General features: G+C 42.6%; 1 pseudogene; it reads right to left on the bottom strand.

The window, feature by feature from the left end:
• Nucleotides 1-2044: 2044 nt before the first annotated feature.
• Nucleotides 2045-2363, bottom strand: LOC123461681 (annotated as a pseudogene).
• Between the last annotated feature and the right edge of the window lie 7361 nt (nt 2364-9724).

Below are 9724 nucleotides of genomic sequence, written 5' to 3'. Positions count from 1 at the left end.
TATCTCACAGCTTTCCTCCTAACTCTAACTCTGCCCTCTGCTAGGACTAAAGGCATATCACACCTGGCCTTCCCCCTGCCCCCCGAGGTAGAGTTTCACTCTAGCCCAGGCTGACCTGGAATTCACTATGTAGTCTTAGGCTGGCCTTGAACTCAGAGAGATCCTCCTACTTCTGCCCCCAGAGTGCTGGGATTAAAGGCATGCACCATCACATCAGGTTGTTTTTGTTTTATTTTATTTATTTTGATTTTTTTGAAGTAGGGTCTTGCTCTAGCCTAGACTGACCTAAAATTCACTATGTAGTCTCAGATGGCCTCAAACTCAAGGTGATCCTCCTACCTCTGCTTCTAGAGTGCTGACATTAAAGGCATGTACCACCATACTTGACTTATTTTATTTTATTTATTTATTTTTTTTTTAGATTTTTTAAATTTATTTATTTGAGAGCGACAGACACAGAGAGAAAGACAGATAGAGGGAGATAGAGAATGGGCGTGCCAGGGCTTCCAGCCTCTGCAAACGAACTCCAGACGCGTGCGCCCCCTTGTGCATCTGGCTAACGTGGGACCTGGGGAACCAAGCCTCGAACTGGGGTCCTTAGGCTTCACAGGCAAACGCTTAACCGCTAAGCCATCTCTCCAGCCCGACTTATTTTATTTTTATTAGTATTTATTTTTTTTGGGAGGGGGTTCAAGGTTGGATCTTCCTCTGGTCCAGGCTGACCTGGAATCCATTCTGTACTCTTAGGGGGCCTCAAACTTCTGGTGACCCTCCTATCATGGCCTCTCAAGTGCTGGCATTAAAGGTGAATACCACCATGACCAACTGGCTTATTTATTTATTCATTTATTTATGTTATTTTGTTTTTGAAGAAGGGTCTCACTCTGTCCCAGGCTGGCATGGAATTCACTAAGTCTCAGGACGGCCTTGCTTGAACTCATGGGAATCCTCCTACCTCTGCCTTCTGGGTGCTGGGATTAAAGACATGTGCCACCATGCCTGGTTTTTCTCTCTCTCTCTTTACTGCCTCTTTCACTTTCTCAATCTCTTTCAATTAAATAAGTAAATAAATAAAAAATAAAAAATATTAGACCAGCCAGACATGGTGGCGCACATTTTTAGTCCCAGTCTTACCTCAAAAACACCAAAAAAAAAAAAAGACCAGTTTAAGTGTTTTATGTCTAACAAATTCAATGCTGCAGTGGACGCCTTTAATCCCAGCACACAGAAGGCTGAGGTAGGAGAATCTTCTTGAGTTCAAGGATGGCCTGAGACTTCATAGTGAATTCCAGATCAGCCTGGGCTAGAATGAGACCCTACCTTGAAAAACCAAGTAATAAAATAAATAAAATAAAATGTATAAACGTTATAGCTGGGAATAGTGCTGCATGCTTTTAACCCAGCATTTAGGGGCAGAGGTAGGAGGATCTCTGAGTTGGAAGCCAGCCTGGAACTACTGAGTGAGTTCCAGGTCAGCCTGGACTACTGTGAGATCCTACCTCAAAAAACGAACAAACAAACAAGCAAACAAAACCAGGTGTGGTGATGCAAGCCATTAATCCCAGTACTCAGGAAGCAGAGGTAGGAGGATCTCAGTGAGTTTGAGGCCACCCTGAGACTACATAGTGAATTCCAGGTCAGCCTGGGCCAGTGCCAGGCCCTACCTCGAAAAACCAAAATAAAGGGCTGGAGGGATGGCTCAGCAGTTAAGGTACTTTGCCTACAAAGCCTTAGGACCCAGGTTCAGTTCTCCAGTATGCACATAAAGCCAAATGCACAAGGTAGTACATGCATCTGGAATTCATTTTCACTGGCTTCAGGCCCTGGTGCACCCATTCTCTCTTGCTTGCAAATAAATTAAATCTTTTTTCTTTCATTTACATTATTTTATTTGGAAATGTTTATAACAGTACAGCGAAACTAAATTTGAGACAATGGATGTCAGTAGCTTAGATATCACCAGTTTACTATAAAAGCCATGGAAATTATTTACATGAGACATTTCAGAATTTCAGTGGAATGGGCAGCTTCATATGGTGCCACTCAACGGTGATTTCAGTCCACATACTTGCCAAGAATGTCACCATCTCTAAATAAGATATAATCCTTGTCGTCTAGAACTACTTTGGTGCCTCCATATTCTGGGAGAAGAACTTTATCTCCAACTTTCACACTAACTGGTTGAATCTCTCCACCCTTTCCTTTAGAGCCTGATCCCACAGCTACTACTGTTGTTGCGATACTTTTCCTTGAGATCTTTCTGGAAGCATAATGCCACCTTTGGTTACAGTTTCAGCTGCACTCCTTTCAACCAACACTCTGTCAAAGAGCGGAAGGAACTTTCTAAATGCTTGTCCCGCCATGACTTTGGCTGCCGCAGCCCGGACTCCGCTCTCACGCTGCCACCACAAGGACAGAGAGACCTGCAGACCGGCAGGACCGACGGACGTGTGAAAAAAAAAAACGGCCTTTTTTTTTTGAGGTAGGGTCTCACTCTAGCTCAGGCTGACCTGGAATTCACTATGTAGTCTCAGGGCAGCCTTGAACTCACAGTGATCCTCCTACCTCTGCCTCTTGAGTGAGTGCTGGCATTAAAGGCATGTGCCACCATGCCTGGCTCATTAAGTTTTTTTAAAAGTTAAAAATTGCCAGGCTTGGTGGTGCATGCCTTTAATCCCAGTGCTCCAGAGGCAGAGAATCATCTGAATTTAAGGTCAGCCTGGAACTACAGTGAGATACATGTCAGCCTGGGCTACAATGAGACCGTAAACAAAACAAAAATAAATAAATAAATAGGGGCTGAAGAGATGGCTTAGCAGTTAAGGCATTTTCCTGAAAAGCCAAAGGACTCAGGTTCGATTTCCCAGGACCCACATCAGTCAAATGCATAAGGGGACGCACATGTCTGGAGTTCATTTACAGCGGCTGGAGGCCCTGGTGTGCCCATTCTCTCTCTGTGTCTCTACTTGCCTATTTCTCTCTGTCAAATAAATAAATGAAAATAAAATTTAAAAGATAAAAAGTAAAAAGGGTCTGAGTCCCAGCCTCAGCACCCATTCTCTCTTCAAATAAATAAATGGATTTTTTAAATTTTTAACTTTTATTAATTAGTTTTGTATTCAGCAAATACAATCAGTTTGGTACCATTATCAGGCTCATCCATGACTTACCCCCTCCCCTTAGCCCTTCCTTGTTGAGGTATATGGGTCATGCATTGGGGAGTTAGCCCACAGTTATGGGTAGGATAAATGTCTCTGCATATCATGACCCAACATGTGGCTCTGACATTCTTTCCGCCCCCTCTGCCACAAAATTTCCCTGAGCCATGTTGGGTTCATTTTTGGTCTGCTTCAGTGATGAGGTGTTGGCTGAGTCTCTGGCTCTCTGATTTGGTAGGAGTTGATTTTTCTGTGTTGATCTTCACCCTTGTGCTGGCACCCAGTTCACCAGGAAAACAGCACCCTTGCTTGTTTTGCCAATTTTTCTTAGTTTAAGCCGGGACCCTTTTGAGGTATAATGGGGTGGCTCTCTCCTTAGGATCTACATCTATCTGAAAAAGAGAAGCACATTCTCCAATGGAGAGTAAATTAGCACTAGGACAAATGAGATAACCCTTATTTTTTTTTAGAGAATTTAATAGGTGTAGGCCCTCTTGTAGCCCATGATTGATGGTAGTTTTTTAATGGAGAGTGGACTTATGTTTGGATATGGTTCTGACTTGTTTCCTAGCTCCAGCTATGGGTCCGGTACCACTGAGGGGATCAGTTAGCCAAATCAAGAGCAGTTGGTTCCCTACCATGGCTGTGTGCCACTATTGCATTTGTGTGGGCATAACAACAGGTTATTTGCTGCTTAGTAGGTTAGACCATGAGTTGCTTGGACAGATATGGGTCATTTTCCCCCAGTCACTCATGTAGCACCTTCTGGCACTAGACGCGCTGTCTGAGGACTGACTCTCTTCCAGCTTCCAGCCATGCCATTCCATTTTACGTGTCGACCACATAAGGTGGATTTCAATAAATATTTTTTTAAAATGTTGGGTGGGCATGACAGCCATACTATAATCCTAGTGCTTGGGGACAGAGGGTTAGGGAAGGTGAAGCTGACCAACTACCCAAATTGATGCTCGGTGGGTTCAAGTGAGAGATCCTGCTTCACTAAGGTGGAGGACATTTAAGGAAGACACCTATCATCAACCATTGGCCTCCATACGCAGGAGCACACATGTGTACCCACACACAGGTACACACATACATGTGCAAAAAAATACATTGTATAGGAAATGCAGGACCAACACTCAACTCTTACTTTATTCATCAATATTATACGATGAACACAATTGGTAGTTAGTGCTAGTGGTAGTCTGGATGTGTGTCCCACATACACACGTCTTTTGTTTTTTCAGGTGTTTTATTAAAACTTGTAACTCGGGGACTGGAGTGATGGCTTAGAGATTAAGGTGCTTGCCTACAAAGCCAAAGGACCCAGGTTTGATTCCCCAGGACCCATGTAAGCCAAATGCACAAGGTGGTACATGCATCTGGAATTCATTTGCAACAGCTAGAGCTGGGGCACCCATTCTCTCTCTCTCAAATAAATAAATATAAATATATACAATATACATATATTTGGGTTTTTTAAAACATTTATTTATTTAATTAATTTTTTTGTTTTTCAAGGTAGGGTCTCACTCTGGTCCAGGCTGACCTGGAATTAACTATGGAGTCCCAGGATGGCCTTGAACTCACAGCAATCCTCCTACCATTGCCTCCCAAGTGCTGGAATTAAAAATTAAAAGAAAACACAAATAATCTTACTGGAGACTTAAAACAAGGGTAGTCATGAGTCCTAGGGGTGTAACATTTGCTGATGTCTGGCTAAATGTATATACTATGCTTATCGAACTGCCCAGTAAGCACTTCTCTTAATATTTATACCCTCATATTAACGCTACTCTTACTTTGGGTAGAGAATCTTCTCTTTTCAGATGGCAGTGACCTTGGAATGACTCCGAAGGTATCACAGTGCTGGAAAGAAGTGGCTGGAGTACTGAGTAACATCTCGATCACACCTTCCAAGGCTCAGGGTCTAATGTGGAAGAGGTGGCAGAAAGAATCTAAGAGCCAAAGGAAGGGTAGGACTCCTTACAACGTGCTCCTCCAGACACAAAATGGCCTGGATATCCATGACCTCACAGTGCCTGACACTACCTACACAAGACCATCATAAGAGGAAGAAAAGATCATGACATCAAAACAAAAAAGAGACTGATTGAGATGGGGAGGGGATGTGATGGAGAATGGAATTTCAAAGGGGAAAGTGGTGGGGGGAGGGTATTACCATGGGATATTTTTTATAATCATGGAAAATGTTAATAAAAATTGAGGAAAAAAATAAAAAGGAGGGGATGGACAGACGGCTTAGCTGTTAAGCCACTTGCCTGCAAAGTCAAAGGACACTGGTTCACTCCCCAGTACCCAAGTAAAGCCAGATGCACAAGGTGGCACTGAAAACTATCCTCTGACCTCTCTATATATGCCATGCATATATGTACTCACATTCACACACATGCACATACATACCCAAAGCTATGTATGCCTTATTTTATGTTGTAACTTTATGTTTCATGAATTTCTGTATTTATGCAAACTTATTTTTTTGGTTTTTCAAGGTAGGGTCTAGCTCTAGCCCAGGCTGCACTGGGATTTAGTGTGTAGTTTCAGGGTGGCCTTGAACTCACCATGATCCTTCCACCTCTGCCTCCTGAACTCTGGGACTAAAGGTGTATGCCACCATGCCCAGCTTGGCAGCTTGTCTTGTTTGTTTGTTTGTTTGTTTGTTTTCCGAGGTTGAGTCTCACTCTAGCCCAGACTGATGTGGAACTCACTCTGTAGTTCCAGGCTGGCCTTACACTCATAGCAATCCAACCTCGGCCTCCTGAGTGCTGGGATTAAAGAGGAGTGCCACCATGCCCAGCTATTTTTTTTGGTTTCTTGAGGTAGGATCTTGCTCTAGTCCAGACTGACCTGAAATTCACTATGTAGTCTCAGGCTGGTCTTGAACTCATGGTGAGCCTCCTTCCTACCTCTACCTCCCCTACTGGGATTAGTCATTCACTTCCAGACCTGGCTGTGGTGTGTGTGTGTGTTTTCAAGGTAGGATCTCTTCACTATGTAGCCTAGGGGTGGACTTGAACTCATAGTGATCCTCCTACCTTTGCCTCCCAAGTGCTGAGATTAAAGGCGTGTACCACCACACCTGGCTTTAAAAATATATATATTTCCGAGGGAATTACCATGGGATATTTATTTATAATCATGGAAAATGTTAATAAAAATTATATATATATATATATATATATATATATATATATATATATATTATATATTTCCAAGCAGTGAGAAAGAGAGAAAACCAGGTGTGGTGGTCTTTAATTCCAGCACTTGGGAGGCAGAGGTAGGAGAATCAACCATGCATTCAAGGTCATCCTGAGAGTACATAGTGAATTCCTGGTCAGCCTGAACTAGAGTAAGACCCTACCTCAGAAAAACAAAAAATAGTAAATAAGTAAAAGAAGGACAGAATGGGTGTGCCAGGGCCTCTAGACACTGCAAAAGAACTCCAGATGCATGTGCCACTTTGTGCATCTGACTTTATTGGGTACTGGGGAATCAAACCTGGGTCCTTTGGCTTTGTAGGTAAGCACCTAAATCACTGAGCCATCTCTCCAGCCTCCGAGTGTTTTTTTTCCCCAATATTTATTTATTTGAGAGATAGAATGGGCACACCAGGGCTTCTAGCCAATGCAAACAAACTCCAGACACTTGTGCCACCATGTGACATGGGTACTTGAAGCGAATCTGAGTTCTTAGGCTTCTCAGACAAGTGCCTTAATTGCTAACCCATCACTCCAGCCCCTCCCTCGGCTTTCTTTTTTTTTTTAATTTTAAGATTTTTGGTTCTTTCTTTCTTTCTTTCTTTCTTTCTTTCTTTCTTTCTTTCTTTCTTTCTTGTTTTTTGTTTTTTGAGGTAGGGTCTCACTCTGGTCCAGGCTGGCCTGGATTAACTATGTAGTCTCAGGGTGGCCTTGAACTCTCGGTGATCCTCCTACCTCGGGCTCCTGAGTGCTGGGATTAAAGGCGTGCACCACCACGTCCGGCTGTTTTTGTTTTCTGAGGTAGGGTCTTGCTGAAGGTCTAGCAGACTTGGAATTTATTCTGTAGTCCCAATCTGGCCTCAAAGTCACAGCAATCCTTCTACCTCTGTCACCACACACAGCCAGAAAGAATTTTTTTGTTTGTTTGTTTTTTCAAGGTAGAGTTTTGCTCTTGTCCAGGCTGACCTGGAATTCATTATGTAGTCTCAGGGTGGCCTCAAACCCATGGCGTCTGGAGTTTGATTTCAGTTGCTGTAGCCCTGGAACTCCAATTCTCTCTCTCTTTCTAAAAAAATAAAAATAACCTTTTTACTGATAGCTTCTATAATTATAATATAAATAATAAATATAATTATAGAAATAAACCATGAAATTTGGGCATGGTGGTGCACATCTTTAATCCCAGCACTCAAGAAGCAGAGATAGGAGGATCACCTTGAGTTCAAGGCGATCCTGAGACTACATAGTGAATTCCAGGTCAGCCTGGGATAGAGTGAAACCCTACCTGAATGCTGGCATTAAAGGCATGGGCCCCCACACCTGGCTATTTATTTACTTTTATTTTATTTACTTACTTATTTGAAAGAGAGATAGGGAAAGAGGCAGAGAGAATGGGTGCTCCAGGGCCTTTAGCCACTTCAAATGAACTCCAGATTGAGCTACCATCTTGTGCATCTGGCTTTATGTGGGTACTGGGGAATTAAACCTAGGTCCTTTGGCTTTGCAGACAAGTGTCAACATCTAAGCCATCTCTCCAGCCCTCTAGTTTATTTTATTGTTTTATTATTTATTTTTTGTTTTTGTTTTTGTTTTTCAAGGTAGGGTCTCACTCTAGCTCAAGCTGACCTGGAATTCACTATGTTATCTCAGGGTAGAATTGAACTCATGACGATCCTCCTACCTCTGCCTTCCAAGTGCTGGGATTAAAAGCACGCGCCACCATACCTGGCTCCTCTACTTTACTTTGATGTCATCATCTTTTCCTCTTATTATGAGGATCTTGTGTAGATAGTGTCAGGCACTGTGAGATCATAGATTTTTATTTTGTGTCTGGGAGAGTGCACTGTAAGGAGTTCTACCCTTCCTTTGACTTACATTCTTTCTACCACCTCTTCCACAATGGACCCTGAGCCTTGGAAGGTGTGATAGAGATGTGTTAGTGCGAAACACTCCTCTGTCATGTCTTCTCAGCACTTAAGTGCCTTCTGAGTCTTCCCAGTGGTCATGGCCATATGAAAAGAGAAGCTTCTCTAGGCAAAAGTGAAAGTAACATTAACATATTGGTATAAACATTAACAAACGTGCTCATACAGCAGTTTGGTGAGTATAATAGATATATTTAGCCAGACAAGGGCAATCATTAATCCCCTAGGATTCATGATCTCCCCCACCATAGGCTTTTAACTAGGCTTTTGACTAGGTTTTCAGGGTTGGGTATGTATTTCCTCCCATGGAGTGGGCCTCCAGTCCAACTAGTGAATATTTGATTTCCCCCATAATAGATGTGACACTATTGCCCCATTGGCTCATTTGGCTGGCTGGCCAAATTTCAGCCTTGCAATGTCCACTGTGGTTTATAATTGCTGATGATTTCTGTCTCCCATAGGGCTGCATGTAGCATAGCTTTTTCCAGCTTTCTGTTAGCTAGTCCACAGGGAGGAGGTTTCCAGCTCAGCTCCAACTTGATTTCTCAGTGACCTGCAGCCCAATCATGTGGAATCTTCATATATATGTGTGTGTGTGTGTGTGTGTGTGTGTGTGTGTATGTGTATGTATATGTATATATATATATATATATATATATTTTTTTTTTTTCCCCTGCTCTAGCCCATGCTGACCTGTAATTAGTCTCAAGTTGGCCTTGAGCTCACAGTGATCCTCCTACCTCAGCCTCTCCAGGGCTGAGATTAAAGGCTTGTACCATCATATCTGGCTTTCCAAGTAAGAGTTTAAAAAATATTTTATTTATTACTTATTTTTAAGCAGAGAGAGAGAGAGAGAGCGAGAGAGAGAGAGAGCAAGGGACAGGGATAGCGACTGAGACAGTAACAGAGAGAATTGGCAATCCAGGGCCTCTTGATACTGCAAATGAACTCTAGATGCATGAACTTCCACTTTGTGAAACTGGCTGGACCCAAAAAGTGGCACATGTAGTGTTCTGTTTGCAGTGGTAAGAAGCCTTGGTATACCCAAACACACATGTTTGCAAATGAATACATTAAAAAAATTTTTTTGACTGGACATGGTGGCACATGCCTTTAATCCCAGCACTTGGGAGGCAAAGGTAGAAGGATTGAGTTCAAGGCCAACTTGAGACTACATAGTGAATTCCAGATCAGCCTGAGCTAGAGTGAAGCCCTACCTCGAAAAAAAAAAAAAAATTGTGTTGTTTTTTTTTTTTTTGCTTTCCATAGTTTGAATTCCATTAAATCAATGTTGAACATTTGTAGCCAGGTGTGGTGGCACACACATTTAATCCCAGCATTTAGGAGGCTGAGGTAGGAGCATCACTATGAGTTCAAGACCAGCCCAGACTATACAGTGTGTTCCAGAATAGCGTGGGGTAGA

Source organism: Jaculus jaculus, chromosome 6, assembly GCF_020740685.1.
Source record: "Jaculus jaculus isolate mJacJac1 chromosome 6, mJacJac1.mat.Y.cur, whole genome shotgun sequence".
In the NCBI taxonomy this organism is placed as follows: Eukaryota; Metazoa; Chordata; class Mammalia; order Rodentia; family Dipodidae; genus Jaculus; species Jaculus jaculus.
The sequence above is the reverse complement of the archived record's forward strand: the minus strand, read 5'-3'. Positions and strand labels throughout refer to the sequence as shown.